Source organism: Schistocerca gregaria, chromosome 10 (assembly GCF_023897955.1).
Source record: "Schistocerca gregaria isolate iqSchGreg1 chromosome 10, iqSchGreg1.2, whole genome shotgun sequence".
Lineage (NCBI taxonomy): Eukaryota > Metazoa > Arthropoda > Insecta > Orthoptera > Acrididae > Schistocerca > Schistocerca gregaria.
The window spans coordinates 138,658,377-138,685,614 of NC_064929.1; the positions used below are offsets into that span (position 1 = coordinate 138,658,377).

General features: G+C 44.6%; 1 long non-coding RNA gene and 2 other non-coding genes across 3 annotated transcripts in view; 1 reads left to right on the plus strand and 2 right to left on the minus strand.

Annotated features, from left to right (window-relative positions):
* Window positions 1–27,238, minus strand: part of LOC126293575 (uncharacterized) — a 1,862,585-nt gene that overhangs the window by 1,362,107 nt on the left and 473,240 nt on the right. The window lies entirely within an intron of this gene.
* Window positions 3,937–4,011, minus strand: Trnas-uga (transfer RNA serine (anticodon UGA)). Its single transcript has one exon. It is a non-coding gene; the product is annotated as a tRNA-Ser (tRNA).
* Trnas-uga (transfer RNA serine (anticodon UGA)) lies at window positions 4,151–4,225 on the plus strand. The gene has a single exon. It is a non-coding gene; the product is annotated as a tRNA-Ser (tRNA).

A 27,238-nucleotide genomic window follows, 5' to 3' on the forward strand; every position in this document is an offset into this window, starting at 1 on the left:
TGAATGTGTCTTTCATTGTTGGAAACAGCCAAAATTCACAAGGCGCGAGGTCAGGCGATGCGGCAGCATGAGAAAGCACTTCAAAGGTGTTGTCACGAAGAAACTGCTTTGTCGCGTTCGCCCGATGCGGTGGTGGTGGTGGTGGTGGTGGTGGTGGTGGTGGTGGTGGTGATGGTGGTGATGTCTGGTTTGCGGGGCGCCCAGCTGCGCGGTTATCAGCGCCCTTACAAACTCCCAACCTTTGCTCAGTCCAGTCTCGCCACTTTCATGAATGGTAAGGACAACACAAACACCCAGTCATCTCGAGGCGGGTGAAAATCACTGACCCCCGATGCGATGGAGCGTGGTCTGGGAGAAATAGCCGATGTGCACATTTCCCGACTGTTTTTCATGCAATGCTTAACACTGGAACGATATTATTGTTCTTCAAACCATCAGGCTAGGACGCACCTGTTACAGTAGTCCCCTTTCGAACCCAACGATTAAGGGTTGCGCCATCGCTGTCCTAGAACATGGCCACCATCGCTTTTTCAGCACTGGCCATTACCTTTTTTTGTGGCGGTGAGTATATGCGCTTCTATTGACTTGACTGGCGCTTTATTCAGGATTGAAAAACAACGTTCATGTCTTAGTACTTTCAACAATGCAGCCCAGTCAGCAATCGTGATAATCGAATATATAAGAAACTATCGGCCTGGATTGCGGTAATGAAACCACACTTTACCTAGGTTTCAGCCCAAGTTAGTGAGCCTTCTTCAGAAGATAAACCTGATTCTATAATATGTCTACGAGGGCACGGTCTAGCCTCTTAAGGCTGTTTTAGTGTTCATTACCTGGGCTGAAACATAGGTAAAGGTTGGTGTCATTAACGCAATCGAGGCTGATAGTTTCGTATATATTACATTCATATCGCATCCATTGACATCATCGATGAAAAGGAAGTCCCATTCATGCCGCAGCCACGTGTCAACACTGGTTGTCAACATGTCACACGCAGAGCCTCGCGGTCGTCCATCAGCATTCGTGGCACCCACCTGGGAAGTACTTTTCGCATGTTCAGCTCATACTGCAGACTTGCGCCCACATAACCCACAGAAATGCCAGCTGTGGAGGCGATGTGTTCCGCACTCATTCGGTGATCCTCCAAAACAATTTTCTCCCCTCACTCATCAGGTCGGCTGGTGCAGTGCCGACGTTATCTTGATTCGCTATCGCACTACGTTCTGCCTTTTTTTGAACTCTCGCGCCCACGAATGAACTTCAATTACGTCCATGACACAGTCACCACATGTCTCATTGAAACTGCGGTGAGTTTCAATTCCTCAAACGTAATGAGATATCTTGCACAGAATGGCATGCTCAATGCCAACCAGCATGGATTTCGACAACATCAATCGTGTGAAGCCCAATTCGTACTTTTCTCCCATGACATACTGAAAGCTTTGGTTCAAGCCACCCACATATATATAGTGTTTCTTTATTTCCGAAAAGCATTTGACTCAGTACCGCACCTACGCTCACTGTCAAAAGTACGATCATGTTGGAGACCAAGTGAAATTTGTGACTGGACTGAGGACTTCTTGGTAGGCAGGAAAAGCCTATTATCTAGGATGGAGAGTCATCATCAGATACTGAAGAAACTTCAGGTGTGCCCCAGGGAAGTGTGATGGGACCCTTGGTGCTCATGGTGTATGTTAATGACTTTGCAGATAATATTAATAGTGATGTCAGGCATTTTGTGGACGATGCTGTTATCTATAATGAAGTACTATCTGAGAGAAGCTGCATGAATATTCAGTCAGATCTTGATAACATTTCAGCGTGGTGCAGAGACTGGCAACTTGCTGTAAACGTTCAGAAACGTGAAATGTTGCACTTCACAAAACGAAAAAAGGAGCATCCTATGGCGATAGTAGCAACGAGTCACCTTTGGTATCGGCCAACTCATAACTACGTGGGTTTAACACTTTGTCGAGATATGAAATGGAAGGATCGCAGTCGTCAGTAAAGCAGGTGACAGACTTTGGTTTATTTGCAGAATACTGGTGAAGTGCAATCAGTCTACCAAAGAGATTGCTTTCAAATCACTCTAGCGACCGGTTCTAGAATATTGCATAAGTGAGTGAGACCAATACCAGATAGGGCTAACAGGGGAAACTGAATGTATACAGAGAGGGGCAGCACAAATGGTCAGAGGTTTGTTTAACTCGTGGAAGAGTGTCAGAGAGACATTAAAGGAACTGTCCTGGCAGTCTCTTGAAGGCAAACGTAAGCTGTCCTGAGAAAATCTATCAAGAATCTTTCAAGTACTGGTTGTAAATGCTTAAGGGATATACTGCAAGCCCCTATGTACCGCTCATACAGAGATTGTGAAGTTAAGATTAGAATAATTACAGCACACACAGAGGCATTAGAAGACTCATTCTTCCTGCTCTCCATAGGTGAATGGCGGCAGTATTGAGGCTAAGTTCGCTCCGCGCCACTCTATATTGTTGCCAGATGTATCAAAAATGGCAGCGATGAAGTCATCCAAGATGGCGGCGTGTATACTTGGCAACAGTGCATGACATCATCCTAGATGGCGGCTCTGACTTCATCCAAGATGGCGGATTTTGGTGGGAAGAATGTCAATTGGGCAACCTCCACGAACCTAAGTCACCCGACCGCCACCTCTTCCAAGGGATTGGCTGGGCTGGACGTAAGTCTTTATTATTTTGAATGCACTGTTTTATTTAAACAATTATAGGTGTGGTCGCCAAGGGCTCCAGACTCCAATTGACCTAGCACACAATACTGGGGAATGGCTGTAACCTTTATGCATTGGGCTTCTGTCTCAAATGTAGACACCAGGTCTCTTTATCTCTCTAAGGCGAGAACGATTCGAGGCTCTGTGCAGAATTAATTTGTTTGCTATCAGTTCTGACTAAAAGCACAGTCAACTTAGTCACACTTCCCATCAATGAACCTTCATTAATACTTTACGACTCATATACTTTTCTTGGTTTACTTACATTGAATGTCACGTATTATATGGAGACAAAAAATACATATGCCACTGTATAAATAGTCACTTGTTTGGAGTCAGTTATATTGATTTACATTCGAAAATATTCTTTCCAACCTTTTTCCTTGTTACTCATTTTCCTATTCAAACTAATCAAGCGGATTTTTATGATTTTACTACTGTAGTCTACGTTAACAGCAGTAGTAATAGTTACGAATATGACACTTCACAATTGTTTTCAATCTTTTCAGGAAGAAATTTGAGTTTTAGTACCGACGCAGGCGCCACAGGCGCTGTGGGTTGCTCTAGAGAAAGCGTTTTTCAACACCCTACATTTCTTCTATCATTATTACAAAGTGGGTCAACATGCATGTTTGCACGGCACGTGGCCATACGCTGAGTCATCCTAACACTTCTATGCTTAGTAAATATATGGTACTGCTGCTCATGTTCACTTAAATACAATTTTCCTTTGATTAGGCCCACTGAATAGCGTTGCGCTAACAAAAGTAAGTTTTCACTGTCTAGATAATATTCTACAAACTCTGTGAAGTCAGATCGCTTTATTAAATTTTTAATTCATGGGTGTAAGCCTTGCATGTGTGAGCGTATTTTTCTTAAATCAGGGAATATCCGTGTTTACTTTCGTAGTTAATCCTTTTCGAAACCTGGCGGTACGTTCACCAACTGTCGTTTCGTATGGAGCAAAATGGAGGAACATATTTATTGACCCTTTTCTGTCTGAGACTGAAATGTCGTCTCTCCCCCTTTCTACTTAAATTATCACCGTGCAGTGAACACCCCCCCCCCCCCCTGAAATGATCAAAATATCACTATCAAATGTAATAAATATTAATTTTATTCCAGAATGAGATTTTCACTCTGCAGCGGAGTGTGCGCTGATATGAAACTTCCTGGCAGATTAAAACTGTGTGCCCGACCGAGACTCGAACTCGGGACCTTTGCCTTTCACGGGCAAGTGCTCTACCAACTGAGCTACCGAAGCACGACTCACGCCCGGTACTCACAGCTTTACTTCTGCCAGTACCTCGTCTCCTACCTTCCAAACTGTAAAGTTTGTAAACTTTGGAAGGTAGGAGACGAGGTACTGGCAGAAGTAAAGCTGTGAGTACCGGGCGTGAGTCATGCTTCGGTAGCTCAGTTGGTAGAGCACTTGCCCGTGAAAGGCAAAGGTCCCGAGTTCGAGTCTCGGTCGGGCACACAGTTTTAATCTGCCAGGAAGTTTCATTAATTTTATTAACTTAGTACCGGTAACTAATAGGCGTTCTCTGCACAAAATACGAACACAACACGGATAAAGAAACTCTTTACTCTTACATACTGTGTGCGTAAAGCTCGCTATACTTACTAAAATGCTATGCATGCAAGTCGCTAGTTGATCCGTTGTTCTCCTTACCTGTAAACAAAAAACAAAACGAAATAAGAAACACTATGATCTGTATGTCGTACTACACATGACATGCATGGTAATTACATTGGTAAAGCAATCACAAACAACCATGACGCACTTTGAAGAAACACACACATACGCACACACACACACACACACACACACACACACACACACACTTTCGTCTATCTCAAATAATCTTGATAATTTCCGTAAGCTAAGGCAGTGTAGCAGTATTTTTTTTCTTTTATTATACATTTGATTTTTTATTGTTATGGAAATGGCAAGAAAATCGTTTCGGATGAAGAATCCTATGGTTCGCCCTTCTCGCAACATTTTCGATGTGTTACTTCCAATTTAAGTTGCTCGTAATTGTAATTCCTAGATATTTAGTTGAGTGTATAGCCTTTAGATTTGATTGGTTTATCGTATAACCGAAGTTTAATGGATTCCTATCAGCACTAGTGTGGACGACCTCACACTTTTCGTTATTTAGGGTCAATGCTAATTTTCTCACCATACAGATAACATTTCTAAACCGATTTGCAAGCTGTTTTGATCTTCTCAGGACTTTACTAGACGACAGCATCATCTGAAAACAACCCATGACGGCTGCTCTCATTATATCCTAAATTATATATATACCGGGTGATCAAAAAGTCAGTATAAATTTTAAAGCTGAATAAATCACGGAATAATGTAGATATAAAGGTACAAACTGACATACATGCTTGGAATGACGTGGGGTTTTATTAGAACCAAAAAAGTTAAAAATACAAGAGTTCAAAAAATGTCCGACAGAAGGCGCTTCATCTGATCATAATAGCAATAATTAGCATAAAAAAGTAAGACAAAGCAAAGATGATGTTCTTCACAGGAAATTCTCAGTATGTCCACCATCATTCCACAACAATAGCTGTAGTCGAGGGATAATGTTGTGAACAGCACTGTAAAGCATGTTCGTAGTCATGGAGAGGCATTGGTGTCGGATGTTGTCTTTCAGCATCCTTAGAGATCTCGGTCGATCGCGACACACTTGCGACTGCAGATAACCCCAAAGTGAATAATCGCACGGACTGAGGTCTGGGAGGCCAAGCATGACGAAAGTGGCGGCTGAGCACACGATCGTCACCAACGACGCGAGCAAGAGATCTTTCACGCGTCTAGTAATATAGGGTGGAGCGCCATCCTGCATAAACATCGTACGTTACAGCAGGTGTTTATCAGTCAGGCTGGGGATGATGCGATTCTGTAACATATTGGCGTACCTCTCACCCGTCACGTTTTGCTGTCCAGCGCTATCTGTCGGACATTTTCAGAACTTGCTTTCTTTTGTTATAATAAAACCCCATGTCATTCCAAGCATGTGTCTATTTTTATGTCTCTATCTACATTATTCCGTGGTTTATTAAGTTTTCTAAGTTATACTGACTTTTTGATCAACCAGTGGATAAGGAACAACTGAGGGCCTATGACACTGCCTTGCGAACGCAAAAACTCACCTCTGGTTTACTCAATGAGTTTCCGTCAGTAACTGCGAACTCTGACCCACACGCCAGGAAGTCACGACTCTAGTCGCACAACCGAGACAGTGTTGCAGATGTAAGAGATGGCCTCATACTCTTTCTGTTGAAAGAAATGAAATGTGTATACAAAACGAAACAAAAAAAATAGAGGCCAACCTGGTGCTCATAAAGCCGCCTGCGAGAAGAGACTACGATGAAGATATATATTCTTGTCGTCAGCTTTGTGTTCAGTGTGTGGTTCGATGCTGCTCGTGTGACGCTAGGCACGCCCCAGTTGCTGTTAGGACCCAATGTAGCTTTGTAACCTACCCACTACACACACACACACACACACACACACACACACACACAGTGCCGCCTTGGCTGCGAAATGCGGGGTAGCCTGTGTCGCAGCGTGCGTTTCCCCTCCAGTAACGGCATCTGGCTACGACGCAGAGCTCGTGTGTGTGTGTGTGTGTGTGTGTGTGTGTGTGTGTGTGTGTGTGTCTAATCCAGCTGTGCTCCGCCAGCGTGGAATCTACTGTCTCTACGCCAAAGACACAGTGTCTGTCTGTCTGTGCCTCGCGCAAGCGCCCGGAACACAATGGCTTCTTAGCGCGCTCCACCCACTGGAATCTGCGGACGCGCCACGGCCGTATGTAGCGTTATAACGTGTCAGGGTGGAGAGTCTGCGTCATTCTATGTTCTAGTCTGCAGTAATAGGGATTTCAAAATAGCCGCCTAAGTGTTGGGTAGACTGAAAGTTATCCATGCTAAGATATCTAAAGCCATTTCTGTTTGTGTAAAGTAATACACTCCTGGAAATTGAAATAAGAACACCGTGAATTCATTGTCCCAAGAAGGGGAAACTTTATTGACACATTCCTGGGGTCAGATACATCACATGATCACACTGACAGAACCACAGGCACATAGACACAGGCAACAGAGCATGCACAATGTCGGCACTAGTACAGTGTATATCCACCTTTCGCAGCAATGCAGGCTGCTATTCTCCCATGGAGACGATCGTAGAGATGCTGGATGTAGTCCTGTGGAACGGCTTGCCATGCCATTTCCACCTGGCGCCTCAGTTGGACCAGCGTTCGTGCTGGACGTGCAGACCGCGTGAGACGACGCTTCATCCAGTCCCAAACATGCTCAATGGGGGACAGATCCGGAGATCTTGCTGGCCAGGGTAGTAGACATACACCTTCTAGAGCACGTTGGGTGGTACGGGATACATGCGGACGTGCATTGTCCTGTTGGAACAGCAAGTTCCCTGCCGGTCTAGGAGGAATGGTAGAACGATGGGTTCGATGATGGTTTGGATGTACCGTGCACTATTCAGTGTCCCCTCGACGATCACCAGAGGTGTACGGCCAGTGTAGGAGATCGCTCCCCACACCATGATGCCGGGTGTTGGCCCTGTGTGCCTCGGTCGTGTGCAGTCCTGATTGTGGCGCTCACCTGCACGGCGCCAAACACGCATACGACCATCATTGGCACCAAGGCAGAAGCGACTCTCATCGCTGAAGACGACACGTCTCCATTCGTCCCTCCATTCACGCCTGTCGCGACACCACTGGAGGCGGGCTGCACGATGTTGGGGCGTGAGCGGAAGACGGCCTAACGGTGTGCGGGACCGTAGCCCAGCTTCATGGAGACGGTTGCGAATGGTCCTCGCCGATACCCCAGGAGCAACAGTGTCCCTAATTTGCTGGGAAGTGGCGGTGCGGTCCCCTACGGCACTGCGTAGGATCCTACGGTCTTGGCGTGCATCCGTGCGTCGCTGCGGTCCGGTCCCAGGTCGACGGGCACGTGCACCTTCCGCCGACCACTGGCGACAACATCGATGTACTGTGGAGACTTCACGCCCCACGTGTTGAGCAATTCGGCGGTACGTCCACCCGGCCTCCCGCATGCCCACTATACGCCCTCGCTCAAAGTCCGTCAACTGCACATACGGTTCACGTCCACGCTGTCGCGGCATGCTACCAGTGTTAAAGACTGCGATGGAGCTCCGTATGCCACGGCAAACTGGCTGACACTGACGGCGGAGGTGCACAAATGCTGCGCAGCTAGCGCCATTCGACGGCCAACACAGCGGTTCCTGGTGTGTCCGCTGTGCCGTGCGTCTGATCATTGCTTGTACAGCCCTCTCGCAGTGTCCGGTGCAAGTATGGTGGGTCTGACACACCGGTGTCAATGTGTTCTTTTTTCCATTTCCAGGAGTGTAGTTCCACCATTCATCGCCTGAACACACAATCAGTTAACTGGGTGGCGAGCATTACGGAGAGTTTCTCGTACAGTCTCTGTGGCCAAAAATTTAGGTATTGTGTCTTCACAGAGTCAATAAAAGTGATTCAGGGGTAGTACAATCTAGTCGAATTACGTGAGGCGATACTGAGGGAATTAGGTTAGGTAATGAGGTAGTAAAAGCGGAAGATCGGTTTCGTTATTTGGACAGCAAAGTAACTGATGACGTCTCAAGTATAGAGGATATTAAATTCGGAGTAGTTATAGCAAGAAAAGATTTTATGAAGAACAGAAATCTGTTAACATCTAATATAAATTAAAGCGTGTTAAAGCTGCATGGAATGTATTGTGACGACCATTTTTTCTGTCTCTTCTGTAATTGATACACATGTTACACCAATTTAGTATCTAACTGAAGAGCGTGGCGAACTTGTATCTACCTTTTTAATTCCTATGTTGTATTTCATTGTATGACACACAGTTCACGAGATAGGACGTCATAGACATTTAGATGCGTGACAAACTAGTTTCTGCTTAAAACGTCTGGCTGTGAAACTTTAACACCTTCATGGCTTCTTTGCTGCTCACTCTGTTCACATTTTACAGACAGTTTCCACAGACACCAGTGAACATACTCATATTACTCACATTATATTCACACAGTGCTTCACAATGAGAGCACTTAGCTACTGCCAACAAACTTTAAGTGCAATGTCAAATATTTTCAAAAAATGTTTCTCGCCTACATGCTTAATGTCAAATATTCAACACGTCAACTAACTGTAACCTAGTCAGACGGCTGAAGCTGTTTTATACATCAGTATTCGGTTCATTGAAGAAATGGAGCGTTTCCAGAATGTGATTTTCACTCTGCAGCGCAGTGTGCGGTGATATGAAACTTCATGCCAGATTAAAACTGTGTGCAGGACCGAGACTCGAACTCGGGACCTTTGCCTTTCGCGGGCAAGTGCTCTACCATCTTAGCTACCCAAGCACGACTCACGCCCCGTCCTCACAGCTCTACTTTTGCCAGTACCTCGTCTCATACCTTCCAAACTTTGCGCAAGCTCTCCTGTGAAGTTTAAAATGGAGGGTTATTCATTACCAGCAAATATAGCAGCTCTCCTTCATCAAAATAATATGTAATTGTTAAATGAAATTATGAACTTTTTCAGTAATTGTTATACTATGCTGTAACACCGTACTATATTCTTCCTGAAGTTCCCATATACAGGGTGAGTCACCTGACGTTACTGATGGATATTTTTCGTAAACCACATCAAATACTGACGAATCGATTCCACAAACCGAACGTGAGGAGAGGGGCTAGTGTAATTGGTTAATACAAACCATAAAAAAATACACGGAAGTATGTTTTTTAACACAGACCTACGTTTTTTTTAAATGGAACTACGTTAGTTTTGTTAGCACATCTGAACATATAAACAAATACGTAATCAGTGCCGTTTGTTGCATTGTAAAATGTTAATTACATCCGGAGATATTGTAGCCTAAAGTTGACGCTTCAGTACCACTCCTCCGCTGTTCGATCGTGTGTATCGGAGAGCACCGAATTACGTAGGGATCCAAAGGGAACGGTGATGGACCTGAGGTACAGAAGAGACTGGAACAGCACATTACGTCCACATGCTAACACCTTTTTATTGGTCTTTTTCACTGACGCACATGTACATTACCATGAGGGTTACGCAAGATTTCCACACTCCTAAACATCCCTAGGTCCACAGTTTCCCACGTGATTGCGGAGTGGAAAAGTGAAGGGACACGTACAGCACAAAATCGTACAGGGCGATTACGTCTGTTGACTGACAGAGACCGCCGACAGTTGAAGATGATCGTAATGTGTAATAGACAGACATCTATCCACACCGTCACACAGGAATTCTCAACTGCTTCATGATCCACTATGACAGCTAGGCGGGAGGTGAGAAAACTTGGATTTCGTGGTCGAGCGGCTGCTCGTAAGCCACACATCACGCCGGTAAATGCCAAATAACGCCTCTCTTGATGTAAGGAGTGTCAACATTGGATGATTGAACAGCGTAAAAACGCTGTGTGGAGTGACGAAACACGGTACCCAATGTGGTGATCGGATACCAGGATGTGGGTATGGCGAATGCCTCGTGAACGTTCTCTGCCAGCGTGTGTAGTGCCAACACTAAAATTCGGAGGCGATGGTCTTATTGTGTGATCATGTTCTTCATGGAGGGTGCTGACACCCCTTGTTGATTTGCGTGGCACTAACGCAGGACAGGCCTACACTGATGTTTTAAGCACCTTCTTGCTTTCCACTGTTGAAGAGCAACTCGGGGATGGCGATTGCAACATTCAACAAGATCGAGCACCTGTTCGTAATGCACGGCCTGTGGAGCAGTGGTTACACAACAGTAACATTCCTGTAATGGACTACTCTGCAGAGAATCCTGACCTGAATCCTATAGAAAACCTTTGGGATATTTTGGAACACCGACTTGTTGCCAGGCATCATCGACTAAAATCGATACCTCTCCTCAGTGTAGTAGTCCGCAAAGAATGGGTGACATTCCCCAAGAAACCTTCCAGCACCTGATTCAACGTATGCTGTCATGAAGGCTAAGAGTGGGCCAACACCGTATTGAATTCCACCATTACCAGTTGAGGGTGGCACAAAGTTATAAGGCATTTTCAGCCAGGTGTCCGGAATCTTTTGATCACATAGTGTATTTTGTTTTCGGATGAATCCAACTTCTGTTTGTTTGAAAAAGATGACCGCATTTTGGTTCACCACTGACACGATAGGGGCATCACAGTGAGTGCATTTGCACAAGACATACATTACATACTGGAAGCCTTATGTTGTGGGGTGCTATTGCGTGCAACCACAAATCACAGTTGCGCCGTGTCCAGGGCACTGTGAGATAAACTTTGGTATCAGGTGAATGGAGCATGGATGAGTGCACCACAGGACGCCATTCGCGCCTTGTAAGGGTCAATGTCGTCACGGTTGGAACAGGCTACTAGGGCCCATGGCCGACCCTGTGCCTACTAGGCAACAGGACAATCCTGAACCGAGGTGACTGAAATGCTAACTATTTCTGCAGAACATAATAATGTACATGTCCTGTGAATATGAAAGTCCTGTCTCTCTCTAATCATCGAAGGTCGAAGGTGTTCTGCTTCTTCCGAATATTAGTATATTAAAAATGGCGAATTAATAAGCTACATCATCATCCTGTCGCTAGTCAAAGGCAACGTTGGAATTGTCTATCATCGCTAGCTCAACAAAATATATTCAAAATTAGCAATTTGATGTAAATTACATAGTCGGTGAACATAATAGCACAAAACCACATTCCAGTAGTCGATGCTGCAGATCTTAAGCATTTCAATTTCAATTATTAGATATGGCAGCGAGATGTTACGGTCATGGGTCTTGTGTAAAATAAAATGTTGATAAATACTTTCGTTTCCTGTTCATTATGCCGTTGCTCTACACTATCGCAGTCGTAAGTAACAGATATCAAACCAATAACCAGCCACAGAATGTGGCCCCCGCCATCGACAAATTTTATAGTCTCTACTCAATTAGTCTTTTCCACTGCGCTGGAAAAACATCAGTTTCAATTATATTTGCAAATAAACAATTTTATATGAAGTGTCTTGCGATTAACTAGTTGCTATGATCGTGTAAAATCACAAGAAAGACAGTATTGTATGAACATTTCTTTTCACCGCTGAGAATAGATGTTTTTCTCTCCTATGACTTCTGTTGAGTGCAAATATTTTTTATACTTTTTAGTGGAATTAATCCATCCCCGTCGGAAACAGAGTTGTTTAATATAGAACTGAACTCATAATAAACATTAATTGCTTACAAAAAGACAAAGTTAATGTTAAATTTTGAACTTAGGACAACTAAGTCAATTAGCCCATACTTCATATTTTCATCTGACACTCCTTAACTTCACCAATTACAAAATGCAATTTCAAAATGTAGCAGCATCCCTTAATTAGTACCCAAGGGAGTGCGGTATCGAAGCTAATCTATGGGACAATGCCAAAACTCCAAAATGTCAACTCCAAAACGTCAAACTATAAATCGACAAATACAGTCAACTATCAGGTAATAAACTAGTTCAGATTATCGTATATTTCAGTACTGTTCCGCTGTGGCAGTCACACTTCAGTCAGTAGATAGAACCCATCCGACAGAACGTTTGACGTTCCTTACTTATTTGTTAGGTTTTGGGTCGTACCCACTAACTCACCAGCAACATTTAGTTTATACATTTACATATGATGCACTTTTTAAATTTACATCGTATATACACATATATATGGTGAAGAAAAATTCGCGCTCTCCGACTTTGCAGCGCGCTTCCTCACATACTAGCAATACAGAAATGTCTGCCAAAAAATTTCGTCCTGTGGGTATTTCGGGCAGTAAATGAACGTTAAAGATTGGCCCGCTGGCAACACTGTAGTCACATGTAAGGTAACTACCTCTATCAGGATATTGTAATAGTGCTATGCAGTTATTGCAGTGGATAGCGTTTTGGGTTAGCATGCAGAGGGTCGAGGGTTCGATTTTGGATCCAGTCTTACTTATTTTTAATTGCTAAAAGTAGTCTGTGTGGAGCGCTTTCTGGCGTCTTAATAGTAATACAGCGATTACAGTGGTTCTGCTACAAAAAATGTGCAGTTATGCCAGAATGAGATTTTCACTCTGCAGTGGAACTGAAGCTTTGAGGACGGGTCGTGAGTCGTGCTTGGGTAGCTCAATTGGTAGAGCACTTGCCCGCGAATGGCAAAGGCCCCGAGTTCGAGTCTCGGTCCGGCACAATATATTACGAACACATAAATGGAAATAATATGGTTTTCATTGTTCAGCTTTTAAAGAAACCTTTTGCATGTCGTGGACGCGAATTGTTTCACACACGTTCAGATCTATTACATTTTGTTAAGGCCTTATATTACCAGTAGAGCTAACAATGTGCGTTGCAAATAATTTTGATGGGATCATTGGGAGAGAGTGCACAGAAAACAGGTTTGGAATCTACAAGTAGATGCAGTGGTACGAAACAATTCGCGTTTACGACGTGCAAAAGGCTTCTTTAAAAGCTGACCAATGAAAACGATTGTACTTCCATTTCTGTGTTCATAGTACGTAACTGTAAGTGTTTTGAAGAAAATCCGTGATAATATGTGACAATTAAGACGCTAAATACCGTAACACGCAGAATACTTGTAACAAATAAAAACAATTAAGCTTTGATCCAGAATCAAACCCTCGACCTCTTGTATGCTAAAGCAAAACGCTATCAATTGCACGAACAGAATAGTACTACTTCACACATGTTTCTGGATAGGGTGCGCCTTTAGCAAAACACAGTTTTGTTTTTTAACCCAAACATGATTCACTGCAGCTGCAGTGGGCTTTTATTTTATTAATGATAAAGAATGTTCTTTACTGTTTGTATACATGTTAGTTTTTAAATCGTACTTACAGATATTTGAAAAAACACATAGAATTATTAATTCCTAATTTTTTACCAGATGATGTGGTTTTCCTGATGTATTATGTTTCTACAGTGCCTGTCTTGTTTGACAGTTTCTCATTTGCGACCACTTACTCTTTAAAGTAGATCTATTGTTTAAGCCAAATTGAAAATTATTATTTCTGTGCCTGACATTAATTAATTCTATTCTCTCTCTTTCTCTCTCTCTCTCTCTCTCTCTCTCTCTCTCTCTCTCTCTCTCTCTCCACACACAAACACACACACACACACAAACAAAAAAAAATTAATTTCAGGCATAGCAATAACAATTTTCAGATCGTAATTTTGGCTTAAACAACTTATCTACTTTACGGTGTAAGTGGTTACAGATGACAAGCTGTGAAACAAACACACCGTGTGGTAAAAAAGTATGAATTGATAATTTTATGTGTTTCTTTAAATATCTATAATTACGATTTAAAAACTAATGGTTACAGGTATACAAAGAGTAAAGAACGTTCTTTATCTTTAACAGCCATAAAATAAAAGCCCAGTAAAGATGCTGCAGACGAACTTGCTTGGGTTAAAAAACAAAATTGTGTTTTGTTAAAGGCGGACCCTCTCCAAAAACATGTATTGTTAAACCAAACACGAAAAGAAGAGGTTCAACTCAAAGATGATTATAGCACTGCTACAAAATCATGACACAAATAGTTACCATACGGGTGATTACAGTGTTGCCAGATTTACTGCCCAAAACATGCACAGGAAGACATTTCGTAACATACATTTTCGTACTGACAGTGTGTGAGGAATAGCGCTGCCAAGTCCGAGTGCGCGAATTTTTCTTCACCTTGTATGTACGGTTACATTTGTAGATAACAACACAGGAACTGTAATTAAATAGCGATGTCTCAGACTTTTTAGTGGATACCTGCGACACAGTAGACTGTTATAGGGAAACAGTAATGGAGCTTTGGTTGGTTCTGTTTCCGGTATAAATTTGTGTGGTTTGTTCTGGTCTTCGTTTGTATGGCGGCATCTGGCCGTCTCCTGCCATAATCCTCACAGTACTTCTTTGCCTATTCGTTTCAGAATTTGGTGCGCCCGAAAGACCCGAGAACTATTTTTTTTTTTTTTAGCAAGACGAAGCTTCCTTCTCTTCCACCGCGCTAAAAGCACATTTTCTGCTCGCCTGCGGAGATATTCTTGAGGAATGCCAAGGGAGACAGCACAGCCGGTGCGAGGAAACAAACACTGCGCGGTCGCCATTTTTCGCACCCCGGCCGCGGCCCGGCAGGCTAATTGCATAATTTGGAGCCGGCTCAATGCGTGCCAGGGCGGAGCGGCGTAATCTTTTGTTGTGTGACGCGCTACGCAAACACCGCCGCGAGGAAGCGGGCGCAGTTTGTCTCGCAGCCGCGCGGCGTGTGTTCCCTCCCAGATGACGCCGCCTCAACTCCCTCCCTCCCTCCCTCCCTCCCTCCCTCTCACAACAAATGCCCCTCCTCCTCAGTCTACACCCCCTTCCAACCCCCAGACGCGCCCGCGCCGCACCCTTAAACGCACTGCTCCGCACGCGGCACAATGCACGAGCCTCCCCTGTGCTTTCCTAGCGAGCGCCAGTTGTGATGTAAGCGGAGTTTTGAAATATTCGCGCGCGGGGCAACTTTTCCCGCGCGGGATATCCTAGCTAGGCCTATATATCCTCGCGCTCCCGGCCTCTTGCAGCCCAGTCCTACCAGGGCTTTTCGCAGGTGGTGCGCGCTGCTCTGCCGGGGTGAAATACGGTCGCTTTTTTCAGCGGCGTCGGGGCACCAGCGTACGTCACTTGTGCGAAATGCAGAGTCTTTGTGTACTTCTTCCTGCGGGAACTGTACCAGGTGGGCAGCTTCAAAGATCAACAATTTGTTATCATTTCCATATACTTCCTTCACGTTGCTGTTGTTGCAGCTGTTGTCAAAACAGTCCCCTAGAACTTAGAACTACTTAAACCCAAATAATTTAAGGACATCACACACATCCATGCCCGAGGCAGGTTTCGAACCTGCGACCGTAGCGGTCGCGCAGTTCCAGACTGAAGTGCCTAGAACCGCTCGGCCCTCTCGGCCTGCTGCTGCCCTTTCGTTGTTGCAGTTGCCGTCGTCGTTTATTGTTGCTGTTGTTGCTGTTGCTGCTGTTGTCTTCAGTTGGAAGACTGATTTGATGCAACTTGTAGTAACAAACCTACGCTGATCTTTCTCCAATGTGAAACTATCGATGTTTGGTGGCGACTTCAGTTTACCCTCGATGTGTCTCGAAGATATACAGGGTGGTCCACTGATCGTGACTGGGACAAATATCTCACGAAATAAGCGTCAAACGAAAAAACTACATAGAACGAAACTTGTCTAGCTTGAAGGGGGAAACCAGATGGGGCTGTGGTTGGGCCGCTAGATGGCGCTGCCATAGGTCAAACGGACATCAACTGCGTTTTTTAAGATAGAAAGTCCCATATTTTATTACATATACGTAAAGAAATATGAATGTTTTAGCAGGACCACTTTCTTTGCTTTGTGATAGATGGCGCTGTAATAGTCACAAACATATAGCTTACAATTTTTGACGAACAGTTGGTAACACGCAGATTTTTTTTTAAATTAAAAAACAGAACGTAGGTACGTTTGTACATTTTTTTTCGATTGTTCCAATGTGATACATGCACCTTTGTGAACTTATCATTTCTGAGAACGCAAGCTGTTACAGCGTGATTACCGGTAAATACCACATTAATGCAATAAATGCTCAAAATGATGTCCATCAACCTCAATGCATTTGGCAATATATGTAACAACATTCCTCTCAACAGCGAGTAGTTCGCCTTCCGTAATTTTCGCACATGTATTGACATTGCGCTGACGCATGTTGTCTGGCGTTGTTGGCGGATCACGATAGCATATATCCTTCAACTTTCCCCAGAGAAAGAAATCCGGGGACGTCAGATCCGGTGAACGTGCGGGTCATGGTGTAGTGCTTCGACGACCAATAAACCTGTCTTGAAATATGCTATTCAATACAGCTTCAACCGCACGCAAGCTATGTGCCGGACATCCATCATGTTGGAAGTACATCGCCATTATGCCATGCAGCAAAACATCTTGTAGTAACATCGGTAAAACATTACGTAGGAAATCAACATACATTGCACCATTTACATTGCCTTCGATAAAATGGGGGCTACTTATCCTTCCTCCCATAATGCCGCACCATACATTAACCCGCCAAGATCGCTGATGTTCCACTTGTCGCAGCCATCGTGCATTTTCCGTTGTCCAGTAATGCATATTATGCCGGTTTACGTTACCGCTGTTGGTGAATGACGCTTCGTCGCTCAATAGAACGCGTGAAAAAAATCTGTCTTCGTTCCGTAGTTTGTCTCTTGCTAAGAGGTTGAACTGCACACGACTTTTAGAGTCGTCGCCATGCATGCCATGGTGCATAGAAATATGGTACGGGTGCAATCCATGTTGCCGGCCTGAGTGCCCGAGCGGTTCTAGGCGCTACAATCTGGAACCGCGCGATCCCTACGGTCGCAGGTTCGAATCCTGCCTCGGGCATGGATGTGTGTGATGTCCTTAGGTTAGTTAGGTTTAAGTAGTTCTAAGCCCTAGGGGACTGATGACCTCACAAGTCCCATAGTGCTCAGAGCCAATGGAACTGCAATCGATGTTGATGTAGCATTCCTGAACTACGACGTTTTTAACTTTCTGGATTCTCGAGCAATTTGTCTGCTACAGATGTGCGGATTAGCCGCGACAGCAGCTAAAACACCTACTTAGGCATCATCATTTGTTACAGGTCGTGGTTCACGTTACACATGTTGCTGAACACTTCCTATTTCTTTAAATAGCGTAACTATCCGGCGAACGGTCCGGACACTTGAATGATATCGTCCAGGATACCGAGCAGCATACACAGCACATGCCCGTTGGGCATTTTGATCACAATAGCCATACATCAACATGATTTCGACCTTTTCCGCAATTGGTAAACGGTCCATTTTAACATGGGTAAAGGATCATAAAGCAAATATCGTCCGCACTGGCGAAATATTACGTGATGGCACGTACTTACACGTTTGTGACGATGACAGCGCCATGTATCACAAAGCGAAAAAAGTGACTCAACTAAAACATTCATATTTCTTTACGTACTACACGAATATGTAATAAAAGTGGGGGGGGGGGGGGAATCCTATTTTTTTAAAAACTCAGTTGATATCCGTTTGAGCTATGGCAGCGCCATCTAGCGGGCCAACCATAGCGCCATCTGTTTTCCCCCTTCAAGCTAGACGAGTTTCGTTCTTTGTAGTTTTTTAGTTTGACGCTCATTTCGTGAGATATTTGGCCCGGTCACAATCAATGGACCACCCTGTATCTTCATGGTTCTTTCGGTAGAACAAGTTCTTTCCTATAGTTTTCTGTGTGGAATACAGTTACGCTATAGTAGATGTAACTTAGTCTGTGTCTACTAAATATATGTGGTCAGCTAATGGGGATTTATCAAAGTGATTTGCACTAAAAACTTGTGTGTGTTCTTTGTTGAGTGTCTGGAAAGTCCTTCCTTTTCTGCCTGTGTAAAATGCTAGGCAACTGTTATATTGAAGTTTATATATTCCACTGTGTTCTGTTATTTGGATATTTGTGTTTGCTGTGTGAGGTAAGGTGTGTCTAAGCTAGTTGTTTGCGGTGAAGGATATTTTAATAGTGGTGTTTCTAAATAATTGGTAATTACATGTGATGTACTTAAATATGGAATGCTTGCGAAGATGTGTGTTGTGCTACTTGTTATTTCTGTAATTCTTGGATTACTCATGTTTGTCTGAGTTTCGTTGTAAAGTTTGACAACAGATTTTCCTGTTTGCCAATCATTTATTGTAATTACCTTGATCATATCAGTTTCATGTGCTAATGTTGTGCCATGTCTAACATGGATGTAAATGCAGCATATTTGTGTGTGTTTGGATGCTATGGCGTTTCGTGTTATGTGTTAACGGTGAAGGTTGGTTTCATATTAATTTAAAATTATCTTCTTTTTCTTCAGTAGCAGTTGTGCGGTCTAAGAAATTGATGTATTGATTTGCTTCCCGTTCATTTCTAAACTTTATTGTGGAGTAAATTGTGACTGAAGACGGTTGTTCTTTATTCTATGAAAATAGGGTAACGTAATGGCCAGCCTGTGTGGCCGAGCGGTTTTAGGCGCTACAGTCTGGAACTGCGCGAGCGCTACGGTCGTAGGTTCTAATCCTGCCTCGTGCATGGATGTGTGTGATGTCCTTAGGGTAGTTTGGTTTAAGTTGTTATAAGTTCTTGGGGACTGACGAGCTCAGATGATAACTCCCATAGTGCTCAGAGCCAGTTCTAACGTAATGGATAATTGTACACACAGAAATTTTGTTGGTGACATCGTACAAACACAGAGACCGCTTTGTTTAATTCTAAACTGCGAAAATATGTACCTGCGGTGTGAGGCTATATTTGGAGATGTTAGCTGCCATGAAAGGTGAGATGCTGTGGTTACGGGTCAGTTTTGTGAACTCACAACATCGCTGTTAAAATTATGAACCTGAATTGAAAATCAATGTGAATCAAACTACTTCAGTGTGTTTCTAAGACTGTCATGATAATATCTGTATTCATGAAACCGTCGTAACAAACATACGACCGGAAATAATTAGTTTTCACTTATTCATGCAGAAAACCCTGACGTCTTTTTCGGAAGATGACGGCTAGGTCGTTTCTGCTGTTTGACTACTGTAGTCATCGAAAAGATGATTACAGACTGAAGTTTTATCTAACTGCCACTCAGTGTACTATTTTTATATTTCAGGACAGTGATGATTCGATAAACATTGCAGACTTTTTGAATTACTGTTAGTACTATTTTTTGTGGGATAGAAGCTGTCCATGTAAGTCTATCTTGCCCAACTCCCTTCATCCCTGCCTATCTATTACACCCGACATCCACTGGAACCTGCTTACTGTATTGATGCTTTGGTCTCCCTTTACTACTTTTAATCCCCACACTTACCACAATTACCAAATTGAAGATTCGTTGATGCCTCGGATCTGTCTTGCCAACCGATACTTGCTCCTAGCCAAGTTGTTCCACAAATTTCTTTTCTCCCGAATTTATCCGATATCACGTACAACCGTCCAATCTTTGGCATTCATCTGTAGCGACAACAGCAAGTTATAATCTGTTCTTCTCTAAACTGTTCATAGCTTATATTTTACTTCCGGGCGAGGCTACACTCCAAACAAGTATCTGCAGGAAACACTTTTAAAGATATTTAAATTTGTATTAGACGTTAAGAAATTCCACTATTCAGGAATCTTTACTTGTTACTGGCGAGCTACATTTTATATCCCCTCTACTTCGACCAAAATAATTTTGCTAACAAAACAGCAAAACGTAAGTACCTCCTTTGGTGTCGCATTTCTTAGTCTAACTTTCTCAGCATTGCATGACTTAATTGCACTGCATTTAATTATGTTGTGCAAATAAGCTTATTATTCTCAGAGTGACGGTGTTACTGTTGTGCACAGTGGCCAAACTCAGCGAACGTTTCATTATTATCCAGAGAAGGTAATGAGCATTGCATGCTCTTGTCTTGTTTGATTGTAAGTCTGTTTATTGGCTAGGGAGAGCTGTGTAAATTTTTCCTAAGTTTTTAAGTTTACTGTGTAAAATCTTTCCATTCCATCGTGGCAGGCTGGTATAGCAACAAAAACTGTCTCAGTTGCGAAATTATTTAACGTCAATGACGCGTCTTGCTCTTTGGGGTATCATCAGATCGTCCACAAAAACAAGAAACCAAACAATTAAACACAAATAGAGGAAAAGGGCATGGTCCTATCTTGCACGACTACGCAGACAACAAGAACTACATGTAATAAAAAGTTACGTAGAGGCAGCTAGATAGAAGACTGTAAGCGTGGCCCTATCTTGTATTGCCACAGCGGAGCGGCTGGTGTGCCCAAGAAAACATAAGATACCCGTGGAATAATTTTCCGCCGCCTATTTCAACATTCTCAGTCCTATTGTGGCTGTTTCTCTCCTTCCACTAAATCCATTTCATGGTTTAGATGTTTCATGACTGATGGATTACGTATCCGGTTATTTTTGTTTTACCATTATACAGGGTGTTACAAAAAGGTACGGCCAAACTTTTAGGAAACATTCCTCACACACAAAGAAAGAAAATATGTTATGTGCACGTGTCCGGAAACGCTTTCTTTCCATGTTACAGCACATTTTATTACTTCTCTTCAAATCACATTAGTCATGGAATGGAAACACACAGCAACAGAACGTACCAGCGTGGGTTCAAACACTTTGTTACAGGAAATGTTCAAAATGTCCTCCGTTAGCGAGGATACATGCGTCCATCCTCCCTGATGCGCTGATGCAGCCCTGGAGAATGGCGTATTGTATGACAGCCGTCCACAATACGAGCACGAAGAGTCTCTACATTTGGTACCGGGGTTGCGTAGACAAGAGCATCAAATGCCCCCATAAATCAAAGTCAAGAGGGTTGAGATCAGGAGAGCGTGGAGGCCATGGAACTGGTTCGCCTCTACCAATCCATCGGTCACCGAATCTGTTGTTGACAAGCGTACGAACACTTCGACTGAAATGTGCAGGAGCTACATCGCGCATGAACCACATGTTGTGTCGTACTTGTAAAGGCACATGTTCTAGCAGCACAGGTAGAGTATCCCGTATGAAACCATGATAACGTGCTCCATTGAGCGTAGGTGGACGAAACTAAAATGAGCTCTAACATGGTAATTAAGGGTTTCCGGACACATGTCAACATAACATATTTTCTTTATTTGTGTGTGAGGAATGTTTCCTGAAAGTTTGTCCGTATCTTTTTATAACACCCTGTATATGGTTTTATGACTAATGAGTCACGTATCCAGCTACTTTTACGTAACATCTTACTGCATTCAGTTCATGTTGTCTGCGTAACCGTGCGAGACAGGATCATGTCATTTCCCTCCATTTGTATCCAGCCGTTTGATTTCTTCTTTTTGTAGACAGTCTGATGATGCCACAAAAGGGCGAAACGCATCACTGACATTAAATAATTTCGCAACTGAGACTGTTTTTATTCTGAATGTTTGCTCTGTGTTGTTTCATGAATACGTGGCTAACGACCTTGCAGTATAGAGCGGTAATAAGCAACATTTTACTGTAAACAGCAAACAAACTTCCAAGGCGCAGTTGCAGAAGTGAGTGCAGTATTATGTAGGGTGCTCCGATTGGCTGCAGAGGTGACCCACTGTCGTGAACAACTTGCGTGGACACACACACACACACACACACACACACACACACACACACACACACACACACCTGGGCGCAGCTTCCAGCAGATTTCGGCTTCGAACCGTCTGCAGCGTCAACCAACGACCCGTCGGGGAGGTCTGAATTACCCTCGGCCTCTCTCCTCCGGACAGTTTGCAGTAATCGCCGCTACGGATACGGTTAATCCGGGACCACAGGCGCGCCTATTTTTAGGCCACCCGCGAGGCCCAGGACAAGGGCGCCATGTTTACGAGCCTCGAGCGACAGCTAAAACACACGCGCGCGCCGATCTGCCACGCACGAGCAAAACATTACACCAGCGTTCGCGGGCAACTGGTTTTTTTCCCCCCCGGAGCAGATGTGTTGTAATGTCAAAACGAACAGTGGATAGACGATTACAGACCCATTCGGGGGCTGCCAAATTAGTCGCTGCTACGAATTATCGAGAGATAAATTACTGTGTACATCGACATTTAGGACTATTCTCCAAAAGTCTCTAGAGTGTGACGGAGGGTACTTACAGTATCACAATCTTCAAACCTCCCTTTCTTTGCTTCATTCGCGAGCGTGGTGAAATGTATCTGAGGAGGGAAAGGGAGGGGGTGAGGTTAGGGGTCGGTAGATAGGTAGGTAGGTAATTTTTAATTATTGTAGTAGCCGATACCAAAGTTTAATAAGGCTAATTTATGTCTCAATTACGAGATACATGTGATCAAATAGGAGTAATTATATCAAACAGATTGTATTGCAACTAACAGTAGCATTTGTTCAAGCTAGACTTAAGCATTGCACGTATGTTTAAACAGGTAGTAATAAAGATTCATCATCACAACATTTCTTCATAAGTATTATAAAAATGTGTGTATGTATGTTCCGAGTGCTAACGTTAAGCTGAATTACTGGCCTGTGTACTGTAAGTTGGAAATATTTCAGAAATGGCGTGTGCAGGGCTTGAAATTAGAGACGAGCACTTCCACGTGGTGAGTACTGTGTGAGTCTCAATCTGTGTGTGTGACAAAGGATAAAGAGAAGTACTCGTCCATGGTACCAGTTGAGGACTCGCGTGTGTGACGAATATGACAACGTTACTTTGAGTGTTATGTTTCCGTGTGACGCTAGATTCAAACTCCAATGCTCTGAGAGAGAAGCAACGCCACTTGGCTTGCATTGCACAGGAAGACGTGCATATATCCTCCAGAGTTCGTAGTAGGAAAGAGAAGTTAGGTAGTGGGGCAGTTTCGTGTGCAACTGGGATGAATACTAATTGAAGTGTGAAAGCCGAAAGTGATGTGATTATAACGTTGTGACTATTCTTGGTGTTGTATCGTATGTTGTCAGTGTGATGTATTTCACGTAATATAAGTATGTGTGGTTTGCATGGAAGAGTAGCAAGATAGTTTTCAGAGGCAGTGGGTTATGCATGTTCCTTTTCGTACCGCTCGGTCTGGAGGAAATTTTCGTGGTGATGGGTGTGACAGTCAAAGTGCGAGATATGGCAAAAGATCCACCATCCTATCCAGAAAGTGCACTGTAGCGTTAGATAATTACGAGACCATAAGATAGAGAATCACCAATGTAAAGTCATGCCCACTGGACGGAGTTTCTCATGTGTAATTGTTGTATAAAATGTAATTGCGTGTTTAGGTTATCTTTGAATCATAATAGAATTTATCGGAATAAAGAAGATAGTGAAAAGAAAAAGATTGGTGGCCTTGTTCTTCGAATAGTGTGTAGTCATCATATCCATAATTTGTAATATGTCCGCTATTCATGTTCAGTGCGATGGCCACGTGTTGATCAAAGTCGTTGGCTAAGAAAGAAAATGTATTGCCAGAGCGTAGTGAACAATCAGATGTGTAAATTCCTTGTAGTGATATGTGCGTTATCCGTTTACGTTGTGTAATATTCAAACAGGAGAATAATTTGTAGCTTAATTGTGGGTACTAGAGCTCATAATCAGTGACTGACGTTACTCGAGAAATAAGAATAAATCCACTCGCTTGGCAGAGCACTCATCTTGCAGGCCTGACTACTTGATACCACAGTATGAGCAAGGCATATGGGTGCCTCTCAATATTTGTGCCAGACCGAGCCCTCTCAACCGTACCTTTCTGTGGGTCAGGTAGCACCACAAACTTTTTCTTCGCAGTACTTTTCAGTACCTCAATAGTTACACCGCCGTCCGCGGATAGGAAAATCTCAGAGTGTGAGGTATAGCGTTTTTATTTAAACTGAAGTCTTTCTTCAAAATTTTCAAAACAATATTCGTGATGTAGTACTGATCCTCCAAGCCTACCAATAACTAAATCAGAGATTCTTCCCAACATAAACTGCCTGTAGTAACCATACAACTTCACCAAACCAAGCCCCGGGCGTCTCGTGAGGAGCTGCGCGGAGTCCACGTTGCCGTCACCTGAGTTCGAATGCGAGTAGAGGCCCTGCGAAGATGGCTCCGGTACGCTGGCAGCGGTAGACGATGACACGGCGGGCTCGCTGGGCGTAAACTGCCTGTCCAGGTTTTTTTTTCTTTATTGGTTTTCAGTTCCCCCGAAGAGGGGTGGGCTAACAGCAGCTTAGTACTCTGCTCTACAGCCTACAGACTTTTTGGTAAAAAAAGGACGAAGAAAGAAACAAGGAAAAATAGGCGATAAAATGATGACTTAAAGTGTAAAACGGCTTAAAAATGCGGAAAATTAAAATAGAAAGCAAAAAGGGTTGGCAATGTCGATAAAATACACTGGAATCGGACAAGTAACATAGTAGACACACAGTTAAAATACATGGCGACAGTCTGGTTTCTGTTCGCAAGAGATAAAAAAAAATCACACCCAGCGACAGTATGATGGCTGTTCGCTACAGGTCCCTAAAGACACACCACAGAACACTCACTGGAAAACACACTGCACGAAAATGGTGGCACAAATATGACACTCCCGAGCCAAAGGCAGATGGGGGGGGGGGGGGGGGCGGGACCTGGAGGGGGGCAAAAAAAAACAAGGAGGGAGGAGAGGAGAAGAGAAGAGAAAACGAAAGGGGAGGAACCAAGAAGGGAGAGGACTCATAAGGGGGAAGAGGAGCAAGGCAAAAGCGAGAGGGAATAAGAACAGGCAGAGGAGGGAAATTCAAAAGGACTCGGGGGAGAGAAGGGGACAGCGAGAGGGGAGGTGGGGAAAAAAGACGAAGGAAGTGGGGGGGGGGGGGGCAGAGGGAGCCCAGGAAAAGGACAGAGGAAAGGAGGGGGAGTGAGGATCAGAGTTGATAGGAGGGATAAATGGAGGAAGAGAGGGCATCATCCGGGAGGGGGAGTTGATGGAAGCCACCTTGGGAAAGGAGATGTAGGGTGCAGAGATGTAGGGTAGGGGGGATACAACAGTGAAGACGTGGTAGGGGGCGGGGATGGGAGAGGAGAGGAGCCACCAGGGGGTGAGGGGCCTCTCCAGGTTTTTTTTTTTTTTTTCCTTTATTGTGATTTTAATACCTGTGACAAACAGGTAGGCCGGCAGCGGACCAAGTATGCCGCTCTTCGGCCTCAGAGTATACACAGAACAGAGATGAGTGAGATATAAAAACAATCAAGACGGCGGGGTACAAACAGTAGGCAAAACAGAGTTAAAACGGAGTCGGTCACGTGCGTAGCACAATGGATAAAAGCGGAGAAACACGGTGCACAAACGCAGATGGCAGATGGCCACACGTGAACCAGCGGAGCACAAACGACGAAACACAAACACACTGCAGGAGAGTCGAGGCACAAACACATGCGATGGTCTTCGGCGTAGGACGATGAAAGTAACTGATGGAAGACAGCAGAGTCGTGGCCTGCCAAGGGGAAAAGGTGTGGGGAAGAGGAGAGAGAGGGGGAGGGGAAGATGCCAGTGGAGGAGAGGGATGGAGGAGAAGGGGGAGGGTAGGGGGAGTGGAAGCCCAAGGAGAAAGGGGAGGGGAGGGAGGGAGAGAAGGGAGAGAGGGTGCCCACAGGAAAAGGAGAGGAGAGGGAAGGTAAGGCTCAAAGTTGGTAGGAGGGGTAGATGGAGGGGAGGAGGGCATCATCAGGGAGGGGGAGTTGACGGAAGCCACCGAGGGAGAGGGTGTGGAGGGTGTAAAGATGGAGAGCAGGTGGGATATAGGAATACAGGCGCGGCAGCGGGTTGGGGTGGGAGAGGATGGGAGAGACAAGAGGGTGTGGAGGATCAAGCTTGCGGGAGGTGTAGAGGATCCGTAACCGTTCGAGGAAAAGGAGGAGGTGCGGGAAGGGAATCAGGTCATAGAGGATCCGCGTGGGGGAAGGGAGACGGATGCGATAGGCGAGGCGGAGCGCATGGCGTTCTAGGATCTGAATGGACTTGTAGAAGGTAGGAGGGGCAGAGATCCAGGCGGGATGAGCATAGCAAAGGATAGGACGGATGAGGGACTTGTAGGTGTAGAGGATGGTGGAAGGGTCCAGACCCCATGTACGGCCAGAAAGGAGCTTAAGGAGGCGGAGGCGGGAGCGTGCCTTGGCTTGGATCGTCCGGAGATGTGGGTTCCAGGAGAGGCGACGGTCGAGGGTGACACCAAGGTACTTGAGAGTAGGTGTGAGGGTGATGGGACGGCCATAAATAGTAAGATAGAAATCAAGGAGACGGAAGGAACGAGTGGTTTTGCCTACAATGATCGCCTGGGTCTTGGAAGGATTGACCTTGAGCAACCACTGGTTACACCAAGTGGTGAACCGGTCAAGATAGGATTGGAGAAGGTGCTGGGAGCGTTGCAGGGTGGGAGCGAGGGCAAGGAAGGCAGTGTCAGCGGCGTACTGGAGAAGGTGTAGGGGAGGTGCAGGTGGAGGCATGTCTGCCGTGTAAAGGAGGTAGAGAAGAGGGGAAAGGACGGAACCTTGGGGCACACCGGCGGAGGGGTAGAAGGTGTAGGAATCAGTGTTGTGGATGGTGACATAGGAAGGACGGTGGGAAAGGAAGGAAGCGACCAGACGGACATAGTTGAGAGGAAGAGCAAAGGTTTGGAGCTTGAAAAGGAGGCCGGAATGCCACACACGGTCATATGCGCGTTCGAGGTCGAGGGAAAGGAAGATGGCGGAACGACGGGAATTGAGTTGTTCGGAGAGGAGGTGAGTGAGGTGAAGGAGGAGGTCATCGGCTGAGAAGGACGGCCGAAAGCCACATTGGGTAGGGGGGAGGAGGCGGTGTTGGTGAAGGTGCTTGTGTAGGCG